This window comes from Cupressus sempervirens, chromosome 11 (assembly GCF_028749045.1).
Source record: "Cupressus sempervirens isolate cs-2001-9-10 chromosome 11, ASM2874904v1, whole genome shotgun sequence".
NCBI classification, from domain to species: domain Eukaryota; kingdom Viridiplantae; phylum Streptophyta; class Pinopsida; order Cupressales; family Cupressaceae; genus Cupressus; species Cupressus sempervirens.
Window position 1 is genome coordinate 297,763,787 of NC_143128.1, and position 21,907 is coordinate 297,785,693.

Below are 21,907 nucleotides of genomic sequence, written 5' to 3' on the forward strand. Positions count from 1 at the left end.
AATTGGACTTATAGAACTTTGTCAGTATTTATAGAATATAATGTATTGACAATTTTTGAGGTGGTTGAGTATAATTATTAAAAGATTTTTAAGTAAGTATTGATTAATATTTTGAAATGATCACTTTTTTACTCTTGATACATAACATATCTCACATTATGCATTGATCAAATAATCATAATTAAATAATATATGAATTGTCAAAATATAATATACTCTTTAAAATCTATGTATGCACAATATTAGTTATACTACATACTAGTCCTCTCAAAAAATACATGAAATTACCAACCTTTTAAATTTTAAGGTATACCTCCCCCATATAATATTTATTCCCTCTTCAAAAAGATGCATACAAATAAAATTTTCCTAAAAATTTCCTTTTGGTACTATATTAAGGATAACAAACGAAGACATAAAGATGACCACACACGACACACTAATGAAATTAAGCTTGAAAAATAAGTCAACTTTGTCTATTTAACACTTTTAGCCTAGAAATCAAGCCTTAGTATGTGATGTGTAAGCCATCCGCAAAGTTGTAGATCAAGAAGAGAGCAACACTAATTATAATTAATAAAATACTCACTGTAATTTACATAGTAAAAAGTGACTGTCTGACATTCCAAAGGATAGTCATAAACACAACTCTTTTGATATAATAATAGAAATAATTAGATTATTCAATATTTGTATGTTATTTACAAATATATCACAAACATTGATAAAATTTGTTAAATTTAAAAGTTTTTATGATGTTTTTAAAAAACATTAATAAAAAAGAAAATAAGAAAAAAGATGGCAAAGTCTTTGACATTGATATGATACAGTTAATGTGAAAAAAAGTTAAGAAAATTTGATGTTCTCTACATCAGTATCTAATCAAGAATAGTTGAATTAATTATTTAGAATTAAAAATTAAAAAATAATAATTATAGACTACTTCTACTTGGACCAATTATTTGGAAATATAAATATAAACAAATGATGTGCATAGACTAATTCTACCTTAAGCTATTGAAAATTGAGGCCCACTTTATTATTGATTCAACAAAATGATCTGAATTCCCTCCCCGAGAAGTAATAATAATTAATTGTAATTCTTGGAATGCATGAGACTAGATTGAATGAGGACTTGATTATTTTAAAACATCGAATGCCTCAACATTCTATAGTTTTAGCTATGGAAATTTGGTTTTTATATTGAAGTTTAAAAAACCATATATCTGGTAAAGTCAAAACGCACACGAGCAACTCCATAATAAACAATTGCATCATATGATAAGGACAAAAGCATAAAATTGAGAGTCTAAATGTGGTCTTACAATTTCAAACTCATATATGCTATGTTAAATCATCCTCCAACATTGCTCTGCCAAAAATTATCATACTTCCCAGCTCAATCCTACCCAAAAGTTAAACTAGCAATCTACCCAAAAGTTAAACTAGAAATCACACCTTAGGGTGGGATGGGGTACGTCAAAGAGTCACAAATAGGAATATAAATGTAGTCCATTATCATAAGCTTTAAATCTTAGTTGTGATCATAATCCCAACTGAATATAAATTAGTCCATTATCGTAAGCTTTTAATCTTAATTGTAATCATAATCCCAACCTTGAAACTTGTTCTTGGGGGTTGAATGACTAATGTCTTCACATCATGGAAAACACAATGATTTCCAATCTGAGTTTGTGGGCAACATCTCTAGGAGGCCATATATTTTTCATATCAATGTCAATGTTATACTTTTTGGGCAACATGCCTTGGAGGCCATCCATTTCATTGATCAATGCAAATGTTTACTCCAAGGGAGTATATAGCCTTACAATCGAAATTCAATTGCTAGTGATTAGTGTTGATGTATAGCATCAATAGAAGTAATGATCAATTGTGATGTCTTATGTGATTCATGTTCTTCAGATGTACACACACACACACGCACACACACACACACATGCATTTGGATTATTATCATAGCAATCTGTATTGTTATCGATAGACATTGTGAGAGCTGTTATTATTATCAAGGGCTTTATGGTTTGGTGCTAATTGCATAAAGGTTGCCAAAAATATGATGTTGTTTATGTAAACTAACTAATGGTTAGTTATGCATCCAAAGACGCATGACCCTTCGCGGCCAAAGGCCACGTAGAGTCATGACTTTACAGAGGCATGACTCCTAAAAAATATATATATGTTCAAATGCAGATCGATGAGGACAATAATCAATACATGGCATTACAAGTCCCAATGATCTGCATATTTCCTCTACAAGATAATTCTCAGCGATCTACATTGAAGTTGTAGACTAAAGATAAAGACTCAGTGATTACCATTCGAAGAACAAATTTTGCATCTCTATTTCAACAATTTTTCAAGTAAGGGCATTCATTATTGTTCATATCTGTTGTAATAGTTTTTTCTATTTGAGATCACTAAAACTAAAATGGTATCAGAGCCATTCTGATAAGAAACTTGATTACTTAGAATTAAAATCTAAAGTCTTAGATTTATAAAATTTAAATTATATCCTTAAATCAAAATGGTGAATCATGTAAGGCTAGAGGATAGACTTAAGGGAGCATCAAATTTTTCATCATGGAAAATTTGAGTCATGATAATATTAAGAGAAATGTAATTAGAGGAGTATATAGAAACAAAAAAATCCATGCCTGAAAATAATCCAACTAAAATAACATGGAGAAGACACAATAACAAGGCAATAAAAATTATAATAGATTCTGTAAAAGATCATATTCTTCCATCCATATTCAATCTCAAGACTACATTTGAAATGTTCTCTACTATTAGAGACACATTTGAAATCAACAATAATAGTAGATTGTTAACCCTAAAACAAGATCTACTATAAATAAAGATGAAAAATGGAGAATCTATTACATCATATTTTCTAAGGATTTTTGAATTAAAAGATCAACTTGCAACAATGGAAAATCAAGTTGATGACAAAGAACTTAGCATGATAGCATTAAGAGGACTTCCTCTATCTTGGGAAACATTTATACAAGGTCTAAGCTCTCGAATGGAGCTTCTTAAATTTGAATTACTAAAAAATGAATGCACACAATAAGAATCAAGATTAGTCTCAAGAGGACTAAGTATAAATCAAGAGGGAGACATTCAAGATCTTCATGCAAATTCAAACAAGAAAAGAAAATTCAAACATTTAATAGAAGGGAAATTGACAAATCATATAAGAAACGTGATTGGTCCAAAGTTAGAAGTTTCAAATGTGATAAAATTGGTCACTCTAATAACTTCTACTCTGAACAGAAGAGAATTCAAGTGGCCCTAGTAGAAATCAACAGAAAGGAAGTAGAGAAAGAAGAAAAAGAAAACTATGCATTTTATTTAGCTCTTTCAAGTGAATTAAACTCAAAAAACAACACTTGGATTATAGACAGTGGAGCGTCTTGGCACATAACTGGTTTTAGAGACAAATTTGAAAACTTCTTAGAACACTCCTTAGAAGAAGTCACCTTTGGAGATAACTCCACTCATCCTATCAAAGGTATTGGCTCCTACTCAATTTACCTAAATTTAGGAATTACTCTCCAACTCAAAAATGTTTTATATGTACCTAGAATTAAAAGAAATCTGGTCTCTATTTCTGGTCTTGCTAATCAAGGATTTAGTATTGCTTTTCAAGAGGACAAAGTTCTATCCTGGCCAAAGAACTCTAATATCAAGAAAGCCATTTCTATTGGATTTAGAGATAGAAGTCTATATAAACTTTGTAACAACAAAACTTATCTCTAAGTCATGAAACCTCAAATTCTACCAAAATTTGGCATAGGAGGCTAGGTCACCTTCACTATCATGCATTATCATCTATAGGAAACTTTGTAAAAGGTTTACCTAGTCTTAAAACTGATCACTTAAGCATTTGCAAAGGATGTGCCCTAGGCAAAAACACAAAGCAATCATTTCCTAAAAGTGTTCACAAATCAAAATCCATTCTTGAACTAATTCACACTGACTTTTGTGGTCCTATGTCTATACCTTCTCTTAACGGGTGTCTCTTTTATGTAATTTTTATTGATGAATACTCGAGAAGAACTTGGATCTAATTTCTAAAATAGAAAGAATTAGCTGAAGTATTATCAAAAGTCAAGGAATTCAAAGCTCTAGTTGAAAATTAGTCAAGACAAAAAATAAAAATACTAAGGTCAGACAATGGAGGTGAATACATCTCTAAAATTTTCAAAAAAAATTGTGTTACTCTTGGGATTAAGAGGGAGTTTTCTGTACCATATAATCCTCAATAGAATGGAGTTGCAGAACACAAAAATAGATCAATTGTTAGATCAGCCAGAGCAATGATGCACAATCAAAATCTTCATACTTTCTTCTAGGCTGAAGCATTTAACACTGCAGTCTACATTCAAAATAGATGTCCACACTTAGTATTAGAGAACACCACTCCTAAAGAAGTATTTACAGGTATTAAACTAGATGTAGGTTACCTAAGAATATTTTGATGTCCTATTTATATCCACATTCCTAAAGAGAAAAGAACAAAACTAGAACCATCCAGAAAGAAGGGGATAGTCATTAGATACAATGAAACAACCAAAGGCTATAGGGTTTTTGTTTCGGGTCAAAGAACAATTAAGATTAGTAGAGATGTGAAATTTGAAGAAGATATTGCCTTTAATATTTCTAGAAACAGTGAAGAATCTCTTACTAAACCTATTCCTAAAGTAGATGAAAATCACCTAGCAGAAATTGAGAGGGAGAATGATATTGAACCATCTTCTACCACTACATCTAATCCTAAAGATTCTAAAAATGTTAACAATAAAAAGAGGTTGCTTTGGGCTAGGAAAATAATAGAAGAAAATAAAGTTGAACCTAATGAAGTGATTCAAGAAAGTAAAAGAACTAGAAATCAGTCATGCTATGTTGCATTATTAACTGAACTTATAAAAATAGAACCTTCAAATGTTAAAGAAGCACTATCAAGTCAACCTTGGAAAGAAGCAATGGTTGAAGAATATAATTCGTTACTAAAAACTGATGTATGGGATGTTGTACCTAGACCTAAAAACAAATCAGTTGTTTCTTCTAAGTGGTTGTTTAAAATTAAGCATACATCTGATCGCAGAATTGAAAAGTACAAAGCCAGATTTGTAGCACGAGGTTTCTCACAGAAAGAAGGCATTGATTATGAAGAAACATTTGCTCCAGTTGCTAGATACACTTTAGTTAGAACTATCTTAGCTATTGCAGCATCCAAAGGATGAAAAGTTCATCAAATGGATGTCAAAACAACATTTCTAAATGGTAAAATTAATGAAGAAGTTTTTATCGAGAAACTAGAAGGGTTCTACACTCATGACAAGAAAACTCACATTTGCAAATTAAAGAAAGCATTGATGGTCTCAAATAGGCTCTCTGAGCATGGTATGAAAGGATAGACAACCTTCTAATGAAGTTAGGATATTCTAAAAATGAAGCTGATCCTATCTTATACTTCAAAATAGATGGTGATGATATGATTATTCTTGTGTTATATGTTGATGATTTGTTGATAATAGGTGAATAACATCTCATAAAGAAATCCAAACAAGAACTCAGAGTAGAGATTCATATGAAAGATTTAGGTCTTCTACACCACTTCCTCAGATTGGAAGTCTGGCAAAAGGGAAACTACATTTTTCTGAATCAAGGAAAATATATAACTAATATTTTAACAAAATTTGGAATGATGATATATAAACCAACTTCTACTCCTATGGAAGTCAATCTACACAAGTTGAAGGATGGTATTATCAAATCAGAATCTACAGATCCTACTTACTACAAGCAAATTATTGGATCTTTAATGTATTTAGTGAATACTCATCCTGACATATGTTATGCAACTAAAACCTTGAGTCAGTTTATGTGTGCACCAGAGAAGATACATCTACATGTAGCTAAATACATTTTGAGATATCTAAAAGGCACTATTAGCATGGGAGTTAGATATGATCAAGTAAACATTAACCTTCATTGATATTCTGATTTTGATTGGGTAAGTAGCCCTACTAAACGTAAGAGTACTTATGGATGTTGCTTTAGTCTAGGATTTGGAATGGTTTCTTGGTTCAGCAGAAAATAGTCTTCAGTTGCATTAAGTTCTACCAAAGTAGAATACATTGCCTCTTTCTTGGGAGCTGGAGAAGCTGTATGGCTACAAAAATTGCTAGTTGATTTGTTCAAAAGACCTTTGAATCCCACTGTGATTCATTGCAATAAGCAGAGTTGTATCAAGCTTTCAACTAATCCAGTTTTCCACAATTGTTCCAAGCATATTGAAATTCCTTATCACTACATTAGAGATATGGTGGATTGAGGAGTCATTCAACTGGAGTACATCAGTACTAATGAGAAAACAACAGATCTTTAATAAGCCTCTTGCTAAAGTGAAGTTGGAATACTTCAGAGGAAAACTTGGTATGATTAAATTGTAATATTGAATATTGAATTAAAATTTTCAATTTATATGAGTTTATGCTTCTATTTTTTGTTTAGTTGCATCAAATATGTAATGAAAGGTGACGATCTTTCATAGACATATTTATTCAGAAGGTAATCATTTTTAAGGTGACAATCTTGCAAATGATAGGCCTATTATCATGAAAACTCTAGATATTGTTTCGAACAATTAGAGATCATTGATAACAAATGCATTATGATTACTCTAGATATTGTTTCAGACAATTAGAGATCATAATATATGTTATGATAGTGTTCATAGCATGGTGATTTTAATTCTTTGACAAGTCACTATTTCAGAGTGTTAAGATCAGATAATGTGCTCAGATACTCTATTCTGAAATCTATTAAAAGGTGTATTACTTCTCCCTTGGTAAGAGGGAGTGTTGATGTATAGCATTAGTAGAAGTAATGATCAATTGTGATGTCTTATGTGATTCATGTTCTTTAGATGTACAGACACACACACATAAATGCATTTGGATTATTATCATAACAATCTATATTGTTATTGGTAGACATTGTGAAAGCTGTTATTATTATTAGGGGACTTATGGTTTGGTGCCAATTGCATAAAGGTTGCCAAAAATATGATGTTGTTTATGTAAATTAACTAATGGTTAGTTATGCATCTGAAGAGGCATGACCCTACATGGCCAAAGGCCACGTAGAGTCATGAATCTACCGAGGCATGACTCTTCACAAATATATATATGTTCAAATGTAGATCAATGGAGACAATAATCAATACATGGCATTAAAAGTCCTAGCGATCTGCATATTTCCTTTGTAGGATAATTCTCAGTGATCTACATTGAAGTTTTAGACTAAAGATAAAGACTCAGTGATTACCATTTGAAGAACAAATTTTGCATCTCTATTTCAACAATTTTTCAAGTAAGGATATTCATTATTGTTCATATCTATTGTAATAGTTTTGTCTATCAGAGATCACTAAAACTAACAATTAGATCAACAACAACTCATAAATTCTAGTGCTCTTGTTAGAATTTCTTGATGCATTCATTACAATTAGCTTCATGTCCATATTCATTAGCTTCTACCCTTAGTGCCCCTAAAATGAATAGGAAATCCTATAGCTGGGAAAGACAAAAAAATCCATTTTTTGCTATGATTTATCATAGGCCACTGGCTACACAAGTTAGGTGGGGAAGCCATTAGTTATCTTGATGTGAAGAGTAATCACTAATCTAAAAAGTATTGGCTTGGTACAAGAAACTGCACACAGGTCTTACATTTTCCTCTTCCATTAAGAACTTATCCCACAATAGATGAAAATCCCTTAAAATATTGTGTCTACAACTTACTTTATTCAACCAATAACATACCATGTATCAAATAGTCTCACATGAGAAAATTAAGCTTCAAAATGTAAAGAGACCAGTTCATACCCTGTAAGGAAGAATGTTGAGCCCCTCAAGGCTAGGGGCCATACTCAACACCATTTTCTCCATTTTTAGGTAAAATTTCTCCATGGGATGGCTATGCAAGCAAGATTACATCCCACAATGTAAAATTTTGCCCCTGCATGGATCCTTGCCTTTGCATGCCACTAAACCTCTATAGGACCTGCATAATGCATAGAAGATGGGAATATTGCCACAATTGTTGTCTCTAGATCAAGTACACCTTCTTCAAGTACCTAAGAAAAAATATGTGAGATAGAAAGTGAAATTCCACCATTAATGTTCTCTCATGAAGACACACATATAGGTTATGCCTTTCCTTATTAGAAAAGAATCATGAGGGCATTGATTTTCAAAGAGTTAATTTGGAATATGCATTCCCTATTGTAAGATTTATGCATCTATTTACATAAAACAAGACATAACTTCTTGTGTTGTTCCATTTGCACATCTAGAGGAACATCATTTGCCTTGGTATAGCCTCTAAAAGGATGGAGTAACAAAATAGGATTTTTATATCACATTTCAAGAAGTTGGTTGTAAGTATGTGTCATCAGTAGGGCATGCCCATTGTGGGAAGGAGTCTTGAGCTAAAAGGAAAAAAATTGCATCTGCATTGCATCTTTCAAACTCTTTGTGAAGCTCTTTGGGAGACAATTAACCTATAATGGTCAAGACCATAATTATACTTGATTGACTCAAGAACCTCCAAATCACCTCCAACCAACCAATGTCTAGCTGAAGTGATTGAATCTTCCACATAGGACAATCCTAGAGCTATAGTTCCCCATGTTCTTGAAATCCATTCCTCTTTGTTGTGCTTATATATCTTAATGTTGCAGAAATACAAAACCTAAGCTTAGTTATCAACTTATTATTTGCAACTTTCAGAGGAATCGAATGAAGTTCACTTTGATATATAATACTTATATATTTAAGAGATAACACATTTGATCAAGAGATCAACTACAAATTATTAGAAACTAGTGCATAAATATCTAATTAGCCATTTTACTTTTCAAACTTCCACAAAAATCAATGATATTGGAGGGATCATCTATGGTTATTGGTTAAATTGTGCGATAGGAAAATCATAAACATAAGACCATCAGATATCATAAATACATAGAAAGTCAAGAATGTTCTCCATAAATAACACAATGATAGAATACTATAATGCAAAAGGAAATTAGGGTGAATATATGATTTGGCCTTTTTGAGCAGACATGCACGCTACAAGTACATACATGTAACTTGGATTCCATACACAGAAAAAAAAAAGTGTCAAGTTGAAACATCATCTTTGGTCCAAATACATTCAACAAAGAACCTAAAACATGAGACTATCAAAAATTTTAAATATATAGAAAGTCAAGAATGTTGTCCTCAAATAACACGAGCACAAACTTCCATTATACAAAAGGAAGTTAGGGTGGATATATGATTTGGCCTTTTTAAGTAGACAAGTATGCTACACATGTAACTTGGACTCCATACACAACAATGTAAATGTGTCAAATTGAAAAATCATCTTAGGCTCAAATACATTCAACAAAGAACCTACACCTCTATTAAAAAAATGTTATCTTACAGATGTTAAACTTATAGATAGTCTAACATTTTGTCATACAATTCACCAACACTATCTGTGGCAGGCTCACAATCCAATTACTAATTTTTTTTTCTTCCAATAACTGGAAATCCCAAAATGAGAAGATCACACAAAATTACTCAAATAAAATAACAAATGAAGGAAAAATTTGGGGAGGTAAATAAAAATAATGAATTCTCAGTCATTGAAAACATAATCCAACATATATGTTACACAATTTGAGTTCACTAGATAGTAGGAAGGGTAAAATTAATTTGTAAAAACTTAACATCTACAAAACCTAAACAAATTCTTCCTAAATGAATGCGATTGAACTTAAACTAGCTGATTTTTTTTAGAACAACTCCAAAATAGGTGAATAATTCTCAAGTAAAACTCAACTCTTATTCCTCACCCATAAATGTGTTTATTTAGAACAGCTCAAAGGTGAACAATTCCCGAGTATAGCTCAACTCTTACTCCTCACCCAAAAATGTGTTTATAGAGTCAACTTTCCAATTGAATTTGAGTATTAAGACTTCTTAATTTTCTATCAGATTAATAATTAGGAGCCACCAACTATATGCTCATTTCTCTCAACACACATTGTCTTGTTATTTTGCCTAAAATATACAACAAAATTTTATTGATGCATACAAATTGAAAGTTTAGGATTCGATGAGAAGAGTACTTTAAAAAAGATAAGGATCAAATATGAGAAATATGAAGACGTAAGAAGAACTTTGATAGAAAAAGAGCCATAAAGAATAGACTTCAATAGTACTATTCAAAAATAGAAGATCATATAATAGTCACTCTTCTAGTGGAAAAAGGGAACAACAAGAACATTGATTATAGTAGTCAAAATAGTGAAGTTTCAAGACCATAAGATTTAGGAAATAAGGACATGTTATCATGGTAGAGGATGCAAAGACTAAGGTATATCTAATATAGAGGACAATAACTATTATGGAAAACACAAATGTTGAAAACATATTGAAAGAGATAATTGTTGAGAGATTGTTAGACAAGACTATGTGTCTCAATCATTGTTTTGTCACTGATGTCAAACCTACTAAACTTACTGTTTGTTGGTAAGAAAATTGCTTATAAGATTTAAGTACTATCATTTAGGTGATTGATGAAGAGGATTTGATCAAAAGATATAACAATAGCACCTAGAGGAAAGTTTGAGTTATGCTTATGTAATGAAGTACAAGAATTAGTTAAGATAGTGGTAACATGATGCATTGATAATCTAATTAAGGTTACAAATGTTGGCTACACTAAGTAAGATTAGAAGAACATGTGATACAAAATTTGTCTCCTAATCTTGACCAAGTGGATAGTAGGTGCCGAGCAAAGTCAGTACAAGGCAAGCAGAAAATCAGTTGGAGTCGAGTAAATGCAAATTCTAGTGGATACCAAGAAATTTAGTTGATGCCAAGTAAATTTTAGTTGATGTCGAGCACTAGTAAACTTTAGTTGATGTCGAGTGATTTCATAGAGGATGTCGAGTAATCCAGTTTGTGTTGAGCATCAGAAATAAGATAGTGCCGAGCAGCTGCATTATTTTAAAGATCAAAGATTCGATGAATTTGAGCCGACAAGTTTTTTTTCATGGATTTTGTGAACCAGGTGGAAGATAAGGAAAATGAGCCGGTGGCACAAAATTCTATGTAAACCATTTTTAGGTGAATCTAAAGAGGATCAAAGGAGAACTTTCTAGAAGAGATATGAAATATGGGGTAGATACATTGTATCCTACCTAATCTGTTCTAACCCTAAAATGGACGATGGAGAATGAATGACAGAAGATCTTAATTTCCTATTTAAAAGATGGATGATCATGAAGCAAATGTTGTCATATGCGATAACCCAAGGGAGACAAGAGGTCATAGGGGTTTGCTTCATCAAGTGACCTAGAGAAGAGTCTACAATGGCATGTTAAGCAAGAAGGCTTAAGGAGACATATGCTTGAAGGGTGAACAAGCTAACAAAGCTGTAGTGAATGATATCCAAGTAGAATGGAGGACTAACAATGAGATTTGTAATTTGCAAATAAAATTGTAAGTTTGTATTAGATCAAGCCTTATTGTTACTCTCTAATAATTGTATCAGTCTAGGGTAAATCCTTATTGATTAAGGTTGAATTAACAGTCAGTTGTAAATATTTTAACAGGGTGACATTCCAAGTGAATGGTCTAAAGTCCTCTAACAAGGCTCACTCCTAACAGGGTGATTGAAATCCTTTAACAGGGTCACATTTAATAGTGTGTAATGTAACCTTTAACAGCGTTGGCCTTTCACAGGGCATCACTTCAGAAGAGTGAAAAAGAGGTAGCATGTTATTGGTGGTTTTTTCCAAATTGGGTTTCCACATAAATCATTGTGTTATGTGTGTTTCTGAATTTTTTATGTTTCATGCTTTACATTTCTGCAAGTTGATTTGATAGTAACCTACAAGTTTTAAGTAATTGCATAATCTTATGGATGCATGCATAATGGTAAATGCTTTATGGGTTTACTAAGCTGTGAAAAGTTTTATTTGTACATCTAGACCTTGGATAACTAATTCACCCCCCCGCCCCCCCCTTTTCGTTATTCTAAAGAATTCCAACAATTGGTATTAGAGCCATCTACTTAAGAGGACTAGTTTGAAGGTACTAGAAGCATACATATCAAGATGTCTAAAAGAGAAGTACCCAAGCTTAATAGAGATAACTTTATTGCATGAAATTTTTTGATGAAGCTACACCTTGGAGGAATTTAAGATCATGCAAAAACTACCATCACAACTAAACATGCTAATCTTGCTGGAGCCCTAATTGCTGAAGATTTGAAGAAGAAGAAAGAACACAACCAAGCAATGTTGGAGATCGTCTTTTCCCTAAGCTATGCCAAATTTGATGATATCAAAGGCTTTTACAATGCAAAGAAAATATGGGATGCCCTAACCACTATCTATGGAGGAGACAAGAATGTTCAAAGAGCCAAATCTAAAAGTCTCAGAGGTAAGTTTGGTGATATGAAAATGGAAGTAGGTGAGAATATTGCTCAATATATTGCTAGGATAAAAGAAGTTGTTAGTGCAATAAAAGGAGCTACTGGTCAAATAGATGATGACATTGTGTTAAGCAAAGTCCAGAGGACAATACTACTTGTCTATGCTATTAGAGTTTCTACTATTCAATAACTAAGATGTATACTTGGGAACAATCTAACCCTTGAAGGTCTAGTAGGTAGGCTCACTGCTTTTGAGCTATATAACTTTGATAATTATAAACCTGAGAGTCTTGAATCTGCTTTCAAAGCTAAGCTACTTTTGAAGGATTCTAAAGAGCCCAACAAGAAAAAGAAGAGGAGAAAAGTAAAATATGTGTCTAGTGATAGTGATACTAATGAGGAAGATGTTGATCATCTTGAGGCATTTCTGGCAAGAAGATTTCATAGAGGTAAAGGGAAGTTCAAAGGTAAGTTGCCTATCATTTGTTTTAATTGTGATGAGGTTGGTCATATTGCTGCTAGATGTCCACAGAAGAAGAATAATAAAGGTGGTGACAAATACAAGAGCAGAAGAGATGATGATAACAAGGATTACAGAGACAAAGGAAGGAAGTCATGCTGCATTGCTGAAGAGGACACCAAAGATGAATCTTATGATCATGATGATGAAGTGGTATATGTTGTAATGAAGGACAAATCTAATGAATAAAGACAACTGCACTTGTGACTTGTGTGAACAAAAATGATAGATGGATCATTGATAGTGGGTATTCACATCACATGACTGAAGACAAAAGTAAGTTTATTACCCTAAATTGTTATGAAGGAAATAGTCTAAGATTTGGTATTGATGCACCATGTTTGATAAAAGGAAAAGGTTCTATCAAACTCATAGATAAGATTTCACATGACAATGCTTACTATGTTGAAGGATTGAACTATAATCTTTGAAGTGTGTCACAACTGAATAACACATGATGTAAGGTTGAGTTTGAAAATAAGACTACTAAGATATATGATACTGATGGTAAAATGATTGGAAAGGGTAATCAGACTAGAGGTAATCTATTCTACCTTGATATAGAGGATGCTACTTTTCTAGTTGTTAAATTTGATGATGTATGGTTATGGCACAAGAGGTAATGTCATGTTAATTTTGATAACTTGGTTAGTATCAGTAACATGAAGAAAGTTAGAGGTATGCCTAAGTTGAAGAAACCTGACAATACAATGTGCAAACAATGTTAGTTAGGCAAAATGACAAAGTCAAGTTTTAAGAGCAAAACTTATACCTCTAAAGAAATACTAAAGATTGTTCATACTGACTTGTGTGGAACAATAGATGTGTAGAGCTACAAAGGAGATAAGTACATTATGTTATTTGTTGATGATTATTCTAGAATGATGACAGTTATGTTTTTGAAATAGAAATATGATGCTTTCCAAATGTTTAAGTGGTACTTAGCAAGAGCTGAGAAGGAAACATGTAAGAGTTTGAAATGTCTAAGATCAGATAGAGGAGGAGAATTCACATCACATGAGTTTGAGATGTTTTGTAATGACAGAGGAATCAAAAGATAGACATCTATACCTAGAACACCTCCACAAAATGGAATTTCTGAAAGGAGGAATAGATCTGTAATGGATTGTGCTAGGACACTCATGATGGAGAAGAATGTTGCTTTAAAACACTGGAGAGAAGCTATAAGTATAGTTGTCTATACCTTGAACCGTGTACAAGTCAATAAAGGTACCCGAACAACACCTTTTGAACAATGGTACAGATACTCACCCAATGTGAAATATTTTAATGTATTTGGAAGCATATGCTACATTCTTAAAGATTTTAGGAATGGTAAATTGGATGCAAAAAGTGAGGAAGGTATATTCCTAGGTTACTTCACAAGAAGTAAAGCTTATAAATGTTTGAATACTAACACTAAAAAAGTTGTGGAAATTGCAAAATTGAACTTTGATGAATATAAAGAAGCACATGAGGCTGAACCTACGAAGGAATCGAAACAATACAAATCATTTGTATACTTTTATGAAGGTATGCCTGTTGAAGAAGTTGCTACAAACCAAGCTACAATCCAAATTCAAAAGAACAAAATATGGAGTCTAGTTCCTAGACCAGAAGACAAAAATGTGATTGGCACCAAGTGGGTATTTAGAAACAAGCTAGATGAAAATGGTGAAGTCACAAGAAACAAAGCACGATTAGTTTGCAAGGGATATGCACAAGAAGAAGGAATTGACTATGGAGAGACATTTTCCCCTATTGTAAGAATGGAAGGAGTAAGAACTCTACTTGCTTATTCTGCATAAAAAGGTTTTAAGGTTTATCAAGTGTATGTTAAATCTGCATTTTTGAATGGCATATTAGAGGAAGAAGTTTACATAGAATAGCCAAAAGGATTTGTTGATGTTAATTATAGGAACATGGTATGTAGATTACACAAAGCTTTATATGATTTGAAGCAAGCACTAAGAGCATGGTATGAGAGACTTCATAAGCATCTAAGAGGTAAACTAGGGGTGATACCCCTATCTAAGGCTATGTAAGTAACAAAGGGAGTGCCCTGCATCAAACAAGCTAATTGCCATATTTTACAAATTGATGTAGTGGATCTTACTTTAGGAACTACCTAAAGTAAACAAAGAGCTAAAATTTCCAAATCAGTCCCAAGTAAGGTGACAAAGGGAGCAATTGGAGAAACTGGAGAAATTGAACAAGTTTATATGTACATGAAAAGATGCTATGTCTTTGGCATTGTTTTCAAAGAGGGAGAGATTGAACTGATTTACAATGAGGGAGAGATTCATAGATTAGAGGAAGAAAAATATATCAGAGGGAGATATCGAGAAATTGCCGATGTTGTTGATATAGAGACAAAACAAAATACAAGACATAGGGAGAAATCCTGATCTACATAGTAAGAGGGAGATACATGAAGGAACTTAGAGGGAGTTATAAGAAAGAGTTTTTATAACCTAATCAGAAGATGGAAGTTTCTGATAAAGGGAGCACTTTTTTATACAAGTTTTTTCTTTTTGGCATTGTCTTACAATTTTAACCTAGTTAGATTGGTTGAACAAGATGTTCATCATTTGATTGTCTTTGGGCTAATCAGTTTGGTTTTCCATCAATGCCAAAGAGGGAGATTGTTGAAAACAGATTGAAAGAGATCATTTTTGAGAGATTGTTGGACAAGACTATGTGTTACAATCATTGTTTTGTCACTAATGTCAAACTTGCTAAACTTACTATTTGCCAATAAGAAAATTTCTTAGAAGATTTAAGTACTATCACTTAGTTGATTGATGAAGAGGATTTGATCAAAAGATGTAACAATAGCACTTAGAGGAAAGGTTGAGTTATGCTTATGTAATGAAGTACAAGAATCAGTTAAGATAGTGGTAACATGATGCATTGATAATCTACTTAAGGTTACAAATGTTGGCTACACTAAGTAAGATTAGAAGAACATGCGATAAAAAATTTGTCTGCTAAGCTTGATCAAGTGGATAGTAGGTGCCAAGCAAAGTCAGTGCAAGCCGAGAAAAAATCACTTTGAGCCGAGTAAATGTAAATTCTAGTGGATGCTGAGCAAGTTAGTTGATGTTGAGTAAAGTTTAGTTGATGTCGAGCACCAGTAAAATTTAGTTGATGCTGACTGATTTCATAGAGGCTACCGAGTAACCTAGTATGTGTCGAGCATTAGAAATAAGATAGTGCCGAGCTACTCCATTATTTTAAAGATCAAAGATTCGATGAATTTGAGCCGAACAGTTTGTTTTCATGGATTTTGTGAACCAGGTGGAAGATAAGGATGATGAGTTGGTGGCACATAATTCTATGTAAACCATTTTTAGGCAAATCTAAAGAGGATCAAAGGAGAACTTTCTAGAAGAGATATGAAATATGGGGTAGATACATTGTATCCTACCTAATCTGTTCTAACCCTAAAATGGATGATGGAGAATGAACGACAAAAGATCTTAGTTTTCTATTTATAGGGATGGCTGGTCATGAAGCAAAGGTTGTCATATGTGAGAACCCAACGGAGACAAGAGGTCATAGGGGTTTGCTTCATCAAGTGACCTAGAGAAGAGTCTACAATGGCATGTTAAGAAAGAAGGCTTAAGGAGACATATGCTTGAAGGGTGAACAAGCTAACAAAGCTGCAATGAGTGAAAGCCAAGCAGAATGGAGGATTGACAATGAGATCTATAATTTGCAAATGAAGTTGTAAGTTTGTATCAAATCAAGCGTTACTATTACTCTCTAATAATTGTATCAGTCTAGGGTAAATCTTTATTGATTAAGGTTGACTTAATAGTCAGTTGTAAATCCTTTAACAGGGTGACATTCCAAGTGAATGGTCTAAAGTCCTCTAACAAGGCTCACTCCTAACAGGGTGATTGAAATCCTTTAATAGGTTCACATTTAATAGTGCATATTGTAACCTTTAACAAGGTTGGCCTTTCACAAGGCATCACTTTAGAAGAGTGAAAAAGAGGTAGCATGTTGCTAGTGGTTTTTCCCAAGTTGGGTTTCCACATAAATCATTGTGTTATGTGTGTTGTTGAATCTGTTATGGTTCATACTTTACATTTTTTCAAGATGATTTGACAATAACCTACGAGTTTTAAGTAATTGCATAATCTTTTGGATGCATGCATAATGGTAAATGCTTTATGGGTTCACCAAGCCGTGAAAAGTTTTATTTGTACATCTAGACCTTGGATAACTGATTTACCCCCCCACCCCCCCTCCCCTCCCCCCCCTCAGTTATTCTAAAGAATTCCAACAATAGATGCATGCAAACTTAGAGGTATACATGATTACAGTTGAGAGACAAAGTTGTAAAGTACCAAGATTGGGGTCTAAGTCCACAAAATTTACAAATCCCTATGATGGAAGAATATATTCAGCTAAAATTCATTCAAAATTTAGACTCAAAATAAATATTGCAATTTGAGATCTCAAACTTATCTATGAGACCTTATCTAGTATCTTTTTTTCAACGTTTAGATGCTAAATTCATGCATACGAAATAACTCCTTTATTTACCTCTTCATCAATTGGGTAACATTACGATAACAATTATCATTATTTTTTGAGATTTGTTGCATATATGTTGCCAGATGCTATGGTAGGTTGTATGCAAAGTATAGTGTAATAGAGACGAGAAGAGATATAAGTGGGTACAAATATCCTAGTTCTTATTTATAAAATATAATAGAAATACATATTTATAAAACAGTGTGAATTAATAGTTGAGATAATTTTGAATAACCTTCACGTGAATCTAGAGTTTAACAACAAAGTAATTGAACTTGAGAAAAAGATAGAAATGATGAGCAACTATTCAGTCTTTTATTGAATCCCACTCAAACTCTATGACACATAAATAGTAAATGTAAATTTATTTAGACTTATTCCAACAATTTTCTAAATATATATCTTGGGGAACTAGCAGGCTCTTTCAATTTTTTGCTTTACTAGGGTCTCTTGCTTCATGCAAACTTCCAATTTTTTTTGTGTACGACTCTTCATCTGAGCTTTCCTTCTATAGGCACCACTTATCAAACCACTATTATTGCGGGAGCTTTTATGTTACGATATAATAGCTCCGGCTAGCGGTGAACTAGTTGTTTCTGGTTCTCTTGTTGTTGCTTTAGAATGTCATGGTGCCACCTCTGAATAAATGCCTGCACAAGTTTTTCTTGAAGGTCTTTCATGAGGTAATCTTGATATTATCCTTCCTTTACAAGAATTTGGTGCTACTTGTGACTGGTTAGAACACCATACCTTGATAGGTTATTTTGTTGGTAGGACTCCTCCTGAAGCTATGCTCTGAGATTGGGTTAACAAATGCTAGACTCCTCATGGAGTCCGCCTTGATGCTGTGCAAAACCTTACCAAAGGTTTTTTCTTATTTCGCTTCACTAACCTGTCACAAGCAGACGTGGTCTTTAACAACGAACCTTGGTCTGTGCATCCCTCTCTGCTTGTTTTCCAAAAATGGTCTCGAGACTTCACAGTCTCAGATGATAAAAAGCTTAGGGTTCCTATGTGGGTCGAGTTTCCAAGTCTTCCCTTGCCATGTTGGCTTTTCATTGAGTCCATTGCCAAAACCCTTGGCAAAGTTGTCACCAAGGAGCCTGAGAAATTTTTTAATGCCTGCCCACAGTGATGCATTTGCATCAAAGTTGATCTTTCCAAGGATCTCAAGGATTCTTTGGAAATATGGATTGGAGATCAAACCTTCTCCCAGAAGGTGCTTTACTTGAATTTACCCAACACCTGCTATAGGTGCCAGTTTGTAGAACACAAGATCGAGGATTACCCTCTGGCTACGCCTAGGGTCAAGCCCACGCCTAAAGAAGTGCCTTCCAAATAGGGCAAAGGAAAGAAGGAAGAATGGGTTATTATTGGGTGCAAGGGCAAGGGTCCCTTGAATCCCTTGTCCCCCAAGCTGTCTTATGTGGCGATCACCGCAGTTCCTCCTATTCCCACAGAAGCGTCCACATTGGCTGGCATGGGGCCACAGGCGGCTCCCATAGTGCCTATTCTTGGGGTTTCACAGTTTCTAAACCCTGCTAGTATGTAGGGGATTTAGGTGTCCACCAGGGTTTCTAACTTGGCTGGGGTTCATGCTCCTATTGTAGTTTCTTCCATCGTGCCATCAGTGACAAGTCATTCTTGTAGTCCTCCTGGACATGCGAAGAAACCAGAGGTGAAATAGTAGGCTATTAGGTCAGATGATTTCTTGTCTAACTTCCACCAGGTTTCTACCTTCTTGTAAAATAGCTACTCCTCTCTTGAGGACGAGGATGATATGGAAGAGTTCTCATGAACTTCCTCTCCTAGAATGTTTGAGGTCTTTCCAACCTCTCTAGAAAATTCTATGTTCGGGACACCCATCATAGACTTGGTAATTTAGATTTTCTCTACCTGCAAGAAGTTAAGATTTTTGGTTTCATGCTTTCTGCTGTGTGCCGCGTCATTTGGCAGGATGGCTTTCTATTTTCCTCTCAACATGAACTTGGCTAAGGTGGTGTAGTTACTCTTCTATCACCTCGTCTTCATTCTACTATTATTTTGCATGGTTTTGAGCCTACGCATAGAATTATCTAGCTTTTGCTTTCCATTCACAATCATTCTTTTGGAGTCATTAATGTTTATGCCTCCAATGATGCTATGGAAAGGTCCTAGATGTGGGTTTGGCTAGCTGACAACTTGCCTCTTGCTACTTGGGTCATGTGTGGGGACTTTAATATGGTTGAAGTTGCATCTGAAAAAGATGGCATTCTGCCCCTTTGGTGGACAACTGGGGAAAGAGAAGCCTAGTACTACATGTGAAATAATTGGGCCTTTTTGATCCCAATACAAACTGCCGCCAGGGTAGTGGGTTCTAGCACACTTGGTCCAATTTTTGAGCTGGCTCTAATCGCATTTTAAAGTGCCTTGATCATGCTATGATCTTTGTGCAATCTTTTTTCTCTTTTTTTGAAGATCAAGATCTACTTGTCATTCCCCTAACAGATGTGATGTTATCCGACCACTATCCCATCTATTTTGTCATTTCTTGGCAAACAACTATCCCCAAGGTGGCCAATTCTCAATTTTTCCTCAACACGTCTGTACTGCTGGATGCTTCCACCATCTCGCACATCTAATGTGTTTGGAATTTAGAGCCATGTCCGCCATCCCAACGGGGATGGATTTAACGGTGGAATGATGCCATTACTAGAACTGCATAATTTTTCGCATCTATGGGCTCCAGCTAGCAATTTTTAGGAAACACTCTTATGAAGCAGACACCCTCACCCTCAAAAAAGCCTCTGAGGCTCTCATCTTCAACCCCTTTGATGTGGATTTGAAAATTAATCTTACCAAGCTTATCCATGACAATTAGATTACTGAAAACTATGCTACCCATGGAGCTCAAATCAAGGCCCGTCTCCAGTGGTTGCAGGTTGGCGATAAAGCCTCGAAGGAGTTCTTTCAGTCTCTCTGGGCTTGTCATACCAATGTTAGAATTAAGAAGATCAAACAGGGAATGTCTATTCTATCTTGTCTCCTTGACATCCTGCAAGCCTTCGTTCATCATTATGAGAACATTTTTGCTTCATAGGGAAATTCGGTTGCTCAGGAGGAGGCTCTCAGAAAGTGTATCTCTATTACTCCAAACAACCTTGCGGTTGAGCAACATGCTTTCTATGAGCAACTTCTTTCCCTCAGAGACCTTAAAGAGGTAATTTACTCCATGGTAGGTGACAAGTCTCTTGGATGTGATGGCTTACCCTATGAATTTTACAAACACCTCTAGGAACAAATAGGTCCTGACCTGCACAAAGTCTATCTTGAAGCATACCATACTAAAAGCTTAAGACTGATAATAAATAAAGAGAATATCAAATTCATACCTAAAGCTGGTGATCCTAAGAACATATGAAATTGGAGGCCCATTATCCTTCTGAATGTGTCTTATAAGATCATTTCCAAGGTGCTCTCTCTCAAAATCAGGCACATGTTGCCTTTAATTGTGCGGCCTGAGCAAATTGGCTTCATCAAGTCTAGATATATTCTTGACAACATCATTGCTTTTTGGGAAGGTATGGAATGGGCTCACAAGTCCAAGCAGTAGGATATCTTTTTAAAGATTGATTTTGCTCAAGCCTATGATCACATTGAATGGCCCTTCATCTTGGCTATGCTTCAGGCTCTGGGTTTTGGCCTCAATTTTCTTCAGTCCATGGAGATGCTCTTTGGTGATGCTAATGCTTGCATTACCATCAATAATTCACAATTTGAGGCTTTTGGAATTTTTCATTCAATCAAGCAAGGTTTTCCTCTAGCTCCAACACTTTATGTCCTTGCTACTGAAGGTTTTGGCTATTTGTTAGCTCATTATGTGTCTTTAGGATTGGTTTGTGGCATTTCCTTGCCTGATTCTTCCTCCTAGTTAGTCAATGGTCATTTTGCTGATGATTCCTTTCTTACACTTCTTGAGGATGAAGAAAATATCAAAAATGCTTTAAATTGTTTGGACACCTTTTGTCAAGCCTCTGGCTCTGCCATCTAATGGCATAAAATGCTCTGTTACTGCCAGTCTTTTTTTCTAGCTCCACCTTGGCTCAACCAGTTCCAATGGAAATGGATTACTCATGGAGAAATCTTCCACTTTCTTGGCATTCCCTTTGCCTTATAGGCCTCTCCTGTGGAGCTTTGGAATGCTGTGCTTGCCAAGATTAGCAAAAAGCTCAACTATTGGATCACTAAGCCACTTTCTCTTGCTGGTAAATTCCATATTTGTTCTAAAATTTTGGCTACCACCCATGTCTACTATTTTTCCTGTTGGAC

The 21,907-nt window shown here is 34.3% G+C and overlaps 1 pseudogene; it reads right to left on the minus strand.

Moving 5' to 3' along the window:
- Positions 1–7,582: 7,582 nt before the first annotated feature.
- LOC149529303 (ATP sulfurylase 1, chloroplastic-like) lies at positions 7,583–19,102 on the minus strand (annotated as a pseudogene).
- Positions 19,103–21,907: the final 2,805 nt, after the last annotated feature.